At 42.0% G+C, this 10794-nt stretch overlaps 1 long non-coding RNA gene across 1 annotated transcript in view; it reads right to left on the bottom strand.

Annotated features, from left to right (window-relative positions):
- Positions 1-2102: 2102 nt before the first annotated feature.
- LOC139622273 (uncharacterized) overlaps positions 2103-10794 on the bottom strand; it is a 38196-nt gene continuing 29504 nt past the window's right edge. The window contains exons 3-4 of the long non-coding RNA XR_011691186.1: positions 3233-3354; positions 2103-3105 (exon numbers count right to left, since the gene is read on the bottom strand). This is a non-coding gene — a long non-coding RNA (uncharacterized lncRNA). The remainder of the gene's footprint in view (positions 3106-3232; positions 3355-10794) is intronic.

The following is a 10794-nucleotide window of genomic DNA, read 5'->3' as shown; positions in this document are numbered from 1 at the left end:
TGTGGTGAAAGGGACGGCATCACGAATGGGATTTGCCAGTGGGGCACAGCAGCTGCCAAATAACCTAGAGCTAAAGAATTACAATAATACTGATGAAGTGTGTGAGGGCTTTTAGAGGCATTGCTGGAAAATTGCTCTGATGGAGGCATAACAATGCTGTCTAATTCAACTGCCCTCTCCTCAGCTCTGAAAAGGCACAACAAGAGATGTAACACTACGTTCTGCAACCGCTAAACAAAGAAAGAAGGACACAGAGTGAGATAGAGGTGGGTTTTCTTTCCCTATTATTGTCCAGTGTGATGCACTGATAAATGGTTTTTACATCATCTTCTGTTTGCAACAAACTCTTAACCAATATATAACTCCTGCCAGGAAACCTGCTCTCCACCCCACCACTGTTTTTATCATGCCAGCTGTATACATTTTTTTAGAAAGAAAGAAAGCAAGTGCAAGGTAGAAAAAAAAATAGTAAGCCACACTTCCTCTATTACATTTTGAGCATGTAGCTGTAAAAAAAAAAAAAAAAAAGCAATGGAGGAAGGAGGGAGAGATAAGATGGGGTGAATAAAAGGATGAGAGGAACAAGCTCCCATCATCTATTTTTATGCTGCATTTAATTTACATTTTCTTTTTGCTGCCGATAAAAGCGGACAGGGAACACAAGGACGATGACACCCAGAGAGCTCCCCGGGTCAGGGGGCAGCAGTTAACCTGTCAGAAGCAGAGTACTGATTAGAATAAATCTACACACTCACTAGAGGTCAGCTCCGGCCTCCGCTTCCGATCTGATCCACCACTCTCTTAGGCTCTGTCTGTGTGTGTGTGCGTGTGTGTGTGTGTCCACCAACTATGCCTGGTGTGTCTAACAGTGTGCACAAATGCATGCCAGTGTTTTGAGAGTACGAGTAAATCTGAATGAAAGCATGAATGCACATTAGTGTGATTGTGCGTGCATGCACATTTGCTTTTGTATTGTTTTTCATATTCATGCATTTTGTTATGCATCTCCCTGCTATAACACACACCACCTAACAGACAGTTGTCCTCTTTAAAGCTGAAAAGTGTAGGATTAGAGACTTATCTCAAGTTTTTCCAGTCATACTGACTATTTTACTGATCTTGATGATTTAAACAAACTTTTTGCAAATGTTTGGCAAGGTTAGTATCAACTTATATGCCAATATAGGTCATCTGATTTCTAAAAGAAGGTGAGGTTTTATGTTTTTGATGTTACTACAGAGCGTGTATCACCGCTTTTCTTTTATAATGATTGTTTTATGGTACAACACTGGCTTATTTCCTTGAAAATAGCTTGTTCTCTTTTACTCCACTCTATCAGTTTTATTTAAAACAAACAATAAATCCAAACAGCTATGAGGAGTATTAATCTATTACAGCAGAAGAAGCAATAGTTGTAATAATAGTCAGCACACCAGCAGCTGCTTATCCGAAGTCCTTTCTGCCTCTAGAAACTGACAACTACAAAAATGTAAACCACTGGGCTGCTGTCCACATCTCCTCTTTAATGTGAGTAGAAGGGGAGGGCCTGCTCTGTGGGATGGAAATCTAACGCACATAAACACTAGACTTCATCTCTGGGGCTCAGAGGGCAAGACCCTGCGGCCCTCTTACAGAGGATGAAAGAGCTATCCCTGAATAAAAGAGTAAGGCTGCCAGTGTACACATACATGCACGCTGCCAGATGCGTGCACAGACACAGAGTACCTCATATGAAGAGCTGGAGGCTATCACAGTGGGAGTTACCATGTGGGATGTTTCTGGGCCCACACCTATGGAGGGTGTACCGCCGCTGCTGAATGTGTAGGGTGAAGTGAGGTTACCCACTGGATAGGTGAGAGGCTGGGTTCGTACATTCACAATTAATCTGCATCAACAGATAGTTAATGAAAATATTTGCCTTACTTTTTTTTGTTTTATTTATTTATCTTTTTTTTTTTTACAGTGAAAACAGAGAGATGCAGTTTTTCATTTACATTTTAAACATTCGGGGAGTAAGTGCAGCAATCGAATCAGCTCCCTTTCTTTAATTGCCACCGTTGCAAGCAACAAATGCTAATGAGTACAAGGGCCATCCATGTGTGCCTTGAATTTCCATTTATCAGAGGCCACTAACAAACAATCTTCACACATTTGCATGTCATCTGTTTGCAGACACTATATGCTGATGGTCTCGGTATCAATACAGAAATTGTTTTTGCTTCCAAACTCCATATTTTCAAACATGAACCATGAGCATTTTTAAATTTTCATAACCTGCTTTATTAATTTGTTAAGGTTGTAGATACTTCAACACAGCTGGAAATGGTTTTATAATAGTGTCTAGTGGGGTCATTAGCCCGAGACTGCAACAAAATCATCCAGGCCAGTTTATTTGAAGTTTATTTGCACTACTATTAAATCTCTACAATGAAACCAGTCATTCAAACTGACAAAATCATAAGTGGAGAGCTGAGAAGCAAACAATGAAGCCATCATTAATCATTTCTGCTGAGTTCCTAAAGAAAGCAACGTGTGGTGGTGTTGTACACAAGGTAGACACACAATCGCACAAGTGGCTGCCACAAACACCCCAGCAGATCTGCATGGAGCTTGGCGTGATACTGTGGAGCTGCACACTGTATACACTGTGCGTTCCTCTGTGACAGAGAATTGTTGCTGCAGCCAGCTTGAGTTCACGTCGGCTACAGTGGACTCCGAGGATGACTCATTTTCACAGTCACAGCAAGAAAGTCAAAAAGAAACTTCTCAAGTCACTCCCGTGGTGTAACCCACCTCTCCATTGTCCATCAGTATCTTCAGAATATTCAGATGTTGATGTTGTGAAAGTAGATGTGGGCTGGCCATCTCTTCCTATGCCCTGTTTGAGGCGTTGGTATAGTTCAAGTTTTACAAACTTCCTTCATATCTGTGCGTGTCTTTATTTCACAGAGCTCATCTTCCAGTTATAATCTTAGATCACAGGGCACATATATCTGCTGCTTGTCCCTAGTGTGCAAACAGATATAGGGAAGAAGGCTTTCATGTGTTCTGCCCCAGCCACTTGGAATAGTTTGCAGAGGGAAATCATACTGAAGAACTCTGTGACTGAAATCAAGGGGATCATAAACTCTATGGTGAATGATTCCTTTACTTTTGTTTTTACTAATTGTAATTGTTTCGTAACCTTCTTAACCTTTGTTCTTATCTTATTTGACCCTTTACACATAGTTACCTGGTTTTGAGCGTTGTTTATTAGTGCGACTGATGTTGCATTGTTCTTTCTGAATCTTGTGATGCTGCCGTCCAGGCCAGTTCTCCCTTGAGAAGGAAGTTGCTCTCTTTAGTGGAAATTATCTGGTTGAGTAAAGGTTAATTAAAATAGAATAAATAAAATATGTCAAAACATGGCTAAATAAACAGTTTTTATGTTATGCTGTCATACTCTTGAGTTGAGTGGAATACCACTTCAAAATTGGCATTAACCGTAATTTTCAATATCAACTCAGACACGAACATTGAATGTAAATGCCCTGATTTTGTTTTACTATGTATAAGACAGTACTGACACTACTTCAAAATAGTGGTGTGTACCTTTAAATACTGATTTGCTCAAATTTTCAAGCTCTTTGTTTTTGGGCCACATGTCAGTCAAGCAAACTGAAAATACACCATGTGGAAGTGTAGGCTTGAGCACAATGGTGGCAATACTAATCATAATAAGAAAAATGTAAATCATTATCATGAAAGATTGTAATAAATTCAGATTGGAGGGAAAATCTCATGATTATACATGAGGTACCACGTCGCTCTGATCTGCGTTTCTTAAATGCATAATAAGCTAAAATTGCAATAAAATTCCTAAATGAGGCAGGTGCCTATGCAGCAGGAGCACACAATGCCCACAGGTATCTCCTGTCTCTTTCTTTGTGTGAGTCAGCCAGAGATCAGTGGTGTCAGAACTATCAGGCCCCAGCCTCAACAGAAGGGGGGGTCAGGTCAGGGGAACTCTTTCTTCCTCTGACCTATTGTTCTTCCTCAGTTTGAAAACACACCGCAGCTCTTTCATCTGCAGCTCTGCACCCAGAGAAACAGGAAGTGTCTGCATCACAGACTCCATCCATCATCTCCAGCCAAAAGACCAGTCACATTTATAGACTTTTGACTCTCATTGTTATCCACTTCTAACATGACTGACTCACGCCATTATTCATGGCAGTATGAACATTGCCATGATGATCTCCCTCTCTTACGCCTATGTTTTCAAGCTCTGGCCTTCTGCATTTCTTGTTTCCGCTGCTGTTAATTGGCCGCTGTGGTTTGAGAGCAACATGACAAGTGCTTGAATCTGATAAAACTGAAGTCCCCCTTCTCGAGTGGACTGGAGCAGCCTGCTCAGACAGGCTTAACTCTCCTCGTCGCTCCTCCACCCAGCTCCAGGCCAACTCTAATAGCAATCAATGAAGTCCCAGACACAATAGCTAATTCAATTTCCCTGGACCAGTTTTCTCATCAGGGCTCAAGGTCCTGTCCCCAGCTGATAGGGCCCCAGAACATATCTGGAAGAGGGAGGATTTATCCAGGCCGTCAGCCACCCTTCTGTAATAGACACAGATAACCGGATTGTTAGAGGAGGAGGGAGAGCAGAGTGAGGTGAGAACCAGCTCACCTGCCTGCATGCCCAAAGTGGGGTCCTTACTCCCAGCGGCGAGATACATCCCCCTCCCCTGTTTGCCATCCCTTCCCTCTCCTCCTCTATTAAAAAAGAAACCTAATCAAGAGACTTCTACTCCCACTTTGCTGCCTTCAATGAGATTTCAAAGACTTAGGGCAAAAAGGGCAGGGAAAAAAAAGGAAAGGAAGAGACCTAGAAGTAGGTGGAGGAGTGTGGTGTCTGTCTGAGGGGGGGCAAGGGGAGATTAACATCTGTGTGGCTTCGGTTCACTTACCTGGGGTTCCCAAATGATTCCCCGGGTGCAAAACGGTGCGTATCCCAAACGGCAAAAAAGTGAGAGAAGAGAGGATAAGAAGAGAGGCGGCACCCTCCTCTGGCTGTCTGACAGCTGGTGACCCATGGGGGCAGAGGTTTGAGGAGACAGGATCAAAGGCAAACGGAAAAGGAGAGAGAAGCAGTATGTGAACAAATATAGGGGAAAAAAGATATAGTCAATGATCTCTTTCTGTCTCCTTCAATCTCTGCCTCCTTTTTTCCCCCCCTTTTCTCTTTGCTCGGCCTTTCAGCTCTCCTGGACAGTAACCTGCTGTCCGCACCAGTCATAGTAAATAATACAAGGCTAGAGTGAGGCCTAAGTGTGCAACAATCTCCTACATGCACTGGGACAACAGAGTAAACAATGCAAACATCAGAGACACAACAGCCCTCAGGCTCTGCATTCTGGCTCTCACACAGCCTCTGTGAAGTGTGTGTGTGTGTGTGTGTGTGTGTGTGTGTGTCTGATTGTGTGTGTGTGTGTGTGTGTCTGATTGTGTGTGTGTGTCTGATTGTATGATTGTGTATGTGCACGCACTCAAAGATTTTTCTTTTTTTTTTCTTTTTTGCGTGTACACGCACGTTCAAATGTCATGTTCAGCAGTGTGAAAGCAGATATACTCGCATCTCCAGCACCATTCGGGATCCCCGGTGAGAAGACACCTGATGGCAGATGCTGCAGTCTGATGGCAACTGAATTATCCAAACACACCAAACCATTACCTCTAACTAACTCTACGTATGTGCACACATAGCAATGCATACACTCACACACAAAGATCCAGGTGTCCAGGCGCATGAACGCACATGTGCTCGCTGGTAGACACACAAAGGCACACACACCCTCAGCATCATCATTTTAGAGTCAGACTGTCAAAACCAGCTTTTAAACAGAAATAGAAGAAATTTCAGCCCCGGTTCAGCATGCATGGAAACAAACAAAGGCAAATCCATCCGTTTACAACAAAGGAGCTGGGCAGCAAAACCAACAGAAACACTGATTTCCATTCCTAATGCATCAGACATGGTGGGGAGATGTTGTTTCTGAGGTCTTGAATGGCGTGCCGGCAGTTGTCATCTGTCTGCTGTACAGCGAGTTAAAGCCGCCATGGCAGCCCAGTCCAGACTGGTGTACAATGAGCTGGATGAGAGCCAAAATGTCTCCTCTCCAAACATCACACGTTTCAGACGGCCCTTTCAACTCGCACAGGGTGGCGGGAAGGCCGAATTCACAGAAAGAAAGGGAAAAAAAATGAAAGAGAGATAATTCAATTTCTTATGAGCGTGAAATAAGAGTTAAGAGGCTGGAAATTTACAGAAACATTTCGAAAATTTCCAAATGGACGTCTGAGCTAAAACAATGTACATCAATGTGATAAATGAAAACGTCAGATAATTGTTTTCCTCGCAGCGTTTCATTATTCTGTGTCCCCTCTCAAAAGCCTCAACTAAAGCAAGAATTCATAAAATATGTAATTTAGCGCTGACCTTTGGCAGAGTTCAGCAGGTCCCCATCTGTGTGTGAGGAGCAGAGAGGAGCAGAGAAAGAGAAGAATGATGACCCCTTTAACAGCTTGCCTGCGACTACCTGCTGATCCAAAAACACTGGCCAGACATGAAGCCCCTGCATAGTCAAAGGATCAAACACGGCAAGAGAATACTGCTTATTTCAGAGAGAGGGGGTTTGGGGGTGGAGGTGTGTGTGTGTGTGTGTGTGTGTGTGTGTGTGTGTGTGTGTGTGTGTGTGTGTGTGTGTGTGTGTTTGTGTGTGGGGCTGGGGGGGTTCCAGTGGTACATTTTGTGCTACTTTGGCCGCTAGGGAAAGGAGGGGAGGGGGGGTTGTGAGAAGATGTAGTCAGCGAAGAGGACAGGAAGAGCCACAACTGTGCTCAGAAAAATAAGACAAGAGAATGCTAATGGGCTTGTGCCGCCATTAGGGGTAACCCGTAGGCCTACCTCAACTGCTGGGGGAAGAAGGAAACTACAAAAACTGTGCTGTTTGAAGCCTAATCCCCTTTTACATTCTTAATTAGGAAACAACAAGCTATAAGCCCCTTTGTTGTGGTGACCCACACGTACTAAACGCCTATTGTGTGTGGGTGTGTTGAGATCTGAGGAAGAGAAAATTTCGAACGGACACAGCCATCCTGAAACACATCACCGTATGAGGTCATTTAGTTGTTCAAGCAATTTGCTCTTTGAGTGGCTGAGATGAATTTGTACTTTGCAATCACTGTATTTAATGAAATTATATGACTGGTTGATTGACTGGAGGGAAAACATGGGCACAGCCTCACCTCCGAAGACACAGATTTGCAGCAATTGTGTTTAAGCATGTTGTGTGAGTGTAAATCAATACTTGGAAACCGGAGATGATTACACGTATGCAGATCTGTTGTCGTCAGCCAGTCAGCTGAGCAAATGAATATATGGATAATGTAAATATGTACACTTCTCTCTTCAACGCGGGTTAAACATTCACTGAGTTTCCCTTTATTGATACTGTTTGTGTGTCTCTGCTCAGCCACTCATCACACACACTCGTCTTCTCCCAGTATGGGCCTCGCGTCACACGCGGGCCACTACATAAACACACACCCCTAAATTTATGTGCCCACACACACACACACACACACACACATGCACACAGAAGCAGCTGGGGAGCACGGTGGCGGGTAACGTGAAATGCCCACAATGGCTCCAGAGGGATTAATTTCTCCCACTTTATTTGTTTTTTTTATTTTTACTGCATGGAAAGCAACTAGGGAAGCAGTGGCACAACAAACAGGATATAGTAGTGAGTGGGTCCCTCCTGTGGTTTGTAATGTCTCATGCTGATCTCTATATTAAGATGATAGAGTCTGCTGTGATATACAGTGTATACTATTATTCTGTTCCAGTAGACAGTACAGTGAAGGTAAGCACTGCCAACTGCTTGGATCTAAAATGTCTCAGTGTAAAAAAAAAAAAAAAAGGGCACGTCACTTATTAAAACAGACACACTTTAGAACTGTTGCGGTTCTTATATTAAATTTTTTTTTGAAGTCTCATTGAATGTATAGCTACTGCAAAAATCCACATATATCCTGGTACATTCTAAGAACATACTGATATATACGAATCAATGTCTCACAATTTGAAATGCCATTTACACACACATGTTGAATTTAGGCATAACTCTAAACATGTAGTAGCTCGGGCACAAGGTGCTGGTGGCCAAGGTATTGTGCAAAAGTTATGTTTTTTGTGACTTTACAAATCTTATGTTTTGTTGACATTCGTTTTACTTCCTCACAGTTTGGGGTCCAACAGAGCCCAGTTGTTTATGTTTAAAAATAATAACCATGCCTGCAAAATCTTTCCATTTTTTCAACAAATATTTTCCATTTCTTCTTATTAAAAACTAATTTGTAGAAGAGCCTTGAAGTGGTGACAATCTATGGATAAAAAAACTATAAAGCATTGTTATTAAACCAAATAAGAAAATAGTTATTGTTTTATATGTTATATGAGCTATGCATGAAGAAATTAATTTGTTCCACAGAAAGGGAACTATACCTTATGTCACACTACATAGTGGCGTTACTTAAGTAGAGGTTAAATTAGATCCAGTGAAGAAACTGTAAAATAACAGAAATCCAAATGTTATCAGTTCAAAATCAGGTTAATGAGCAATTGTCATAAATTAAGAAGGAATAATGTATCAAGCTCATACGACTGTGTTAATTATGTTTTTTTGACGTTTTAGAGAGAACAACTTATGGTATATAGCCATCAGATTTGAAACTAATGCAGACCCCAAAACAAACCTACACACAGGGACATCGAATAATATTCTATTTTATTCTGTAAGAATGATGAAGAGGTCTTATCAGCCAAATGACTGAAAATACCTGTTTATGTGTGTAAGGATTTAAATGATATAAGGATATGTCTTAAGGTTAGTCACCCTGTTTTAGAAACAGACAAAACAATATTATTAGCAGCTTCAATATAAAACATCTGTGCTGGCCTTTAAAATGATATTACATGTATTTCTGTAATAAGAACATACTCTGAAATGAGGGTAGCATGTGTGGAGCAGATTGTGGAATTGTAGATAAATACGACCATTTCAGTGGAACTTAATCTGGGTCCCAGTGTCACCCAGGATGAGCTTGACCTCCTTTTTATTCCATCCAGAGATATTTTTGTACTTTCTTAAGCCATATTCCTCCTCCCTCACAGTGAGAGCCTCACTCTGGCTATCTCATATGGGACGAATGAAAGTCATACTTACACAGACAGTACAGTACATGCACAGGCGCGCACGCTCGTGCACTCTGTATCGCCAGTGGGGCTGTCAGAGAGTCAGAGATGATCTCCAAGTGTGAGTGAAGGCAGGTGAAAAACATAATAAAACACTGATGCCTCTTAAAACTGATCAAATCTACAGCTGTCTGAGATGACAGATGAGCATCAGGCAATGGAAAACATTAATTATGCAGCATGGAATAAAATCAACTATCATCATCAGAGCATTAGCTTTTGCAAGAAAAAGGCATTCTCTCAAATTAATTTTATAATGTCCATTCATTGTCGTGATTGTCCATGTTTTAATTTCCAGCTAATTTCCAGCTAACTGGCAAAATGATATTCAATTAGTTAATTAAGTATGATCCAGCTGCGTGCCATCTCTCCACACCAGGGGCTGTCTCCCCGTGGGCCACTGGTTTAAGCCTCTCTGCACTAATTATCACACTGACATTATCAGGCTGTACCTGGCGTTCTCCGTTACCTTAAGCACTGCACCATTATGAGCTGCTACGATTGCATCACATTAAAGGACAATGAGCTATGTACAGTCTGAGTATATAAGAAGCATGATGGGCAATTTGCTTGAGTTTAAAGATTAGAAAGAAAATTATCTTGCTCTGCTTTTTGTAGGCTTTGTAGAGGATTTAGCATAGCTCTATAAACACTCATTTTCATTTTTTTCTTTGTGCACCTGTATTTAGGTTCATACACCTTAAATTACACAATAAATATATGACTGCAAAGTATAAATAAGCCAAAAACAAACATGGCAGCATTGAGACAATGATTATGTTTGCTATTATATGGAGAGTCAAAGAGATGCTATAAATAACCACAAAGCGATATCCTGTGTGCTGTACTAATATGTCCTATTAATGACCACACGTACAAAAACACCCACGCGTCAGTTCTGTAAACACCGATGAGTGGGTACACTTCTGAGCTCTTCTTCATTTAACTCTAAGGTATATGCAGTATTTTTATATATTATTTTTATTACGCTCCTCATGTTGCTTTTGTTTAGATGGAAAAACAAAATTAAAAACACTTAGGGACCCAAGGCAGTGCACATACAGTGTCCGGCCCACCCATGTCTACCTGACAACTGACAGCCCAATCTGATTAAAGGCTGACTGGAGGAGGGGCCTCCGCCGGCCATCCACGGCAGGCCAAAAGTGATCACCATGGCGATGGGTAATTACAGCTGTCAACGCATCCTCCATCCTGCTGGCACCAGTTTGATTGCGCTCGGCAACAATGATAGACAAGCTTAGCATGCAGTCTACCGACCGCCAATCATGCCCCTCTCTGCTCCATTTAGCTGACATGCAACATTCACATGGCCACACAACACAGGCCCGTCATGGCATCCCAGCCCAGTTTTAATTGTTTCTCTCTCCCTCTTCTTTTATTCCCAGCCTCAGCCTCCTCCCTCCGTTCCCTCCTCTGTTCTCCTGTCTCCCTCTCCTCTCCCTCTCTCATGCGGACAGCTCAGAAGTGCAAGTGTTATT

The sequence above is a fragment of the Trachinotus anak genome, unplaced genomic scaffold (assembly GCF_046630095.1).
Source record: "Trachinotus anak isolate AG129_WGS33_773 ecotype Australia unplaced genomic scaffold, CSIRO_AGI_Tana_v1 ptg000001l, whole genome shotgun sequence".
NCBI lineage: Eukaryota > Metazoa > Chordata > Actinopteri > Carangiformes > Carangidae > Trachinotus > Trachinotus anak.
The sequence above is the reverse complement of the archived record's forward strand: the minus strand, read 5'-3'. Positions and strand labels throughout refer to the sequence as shown.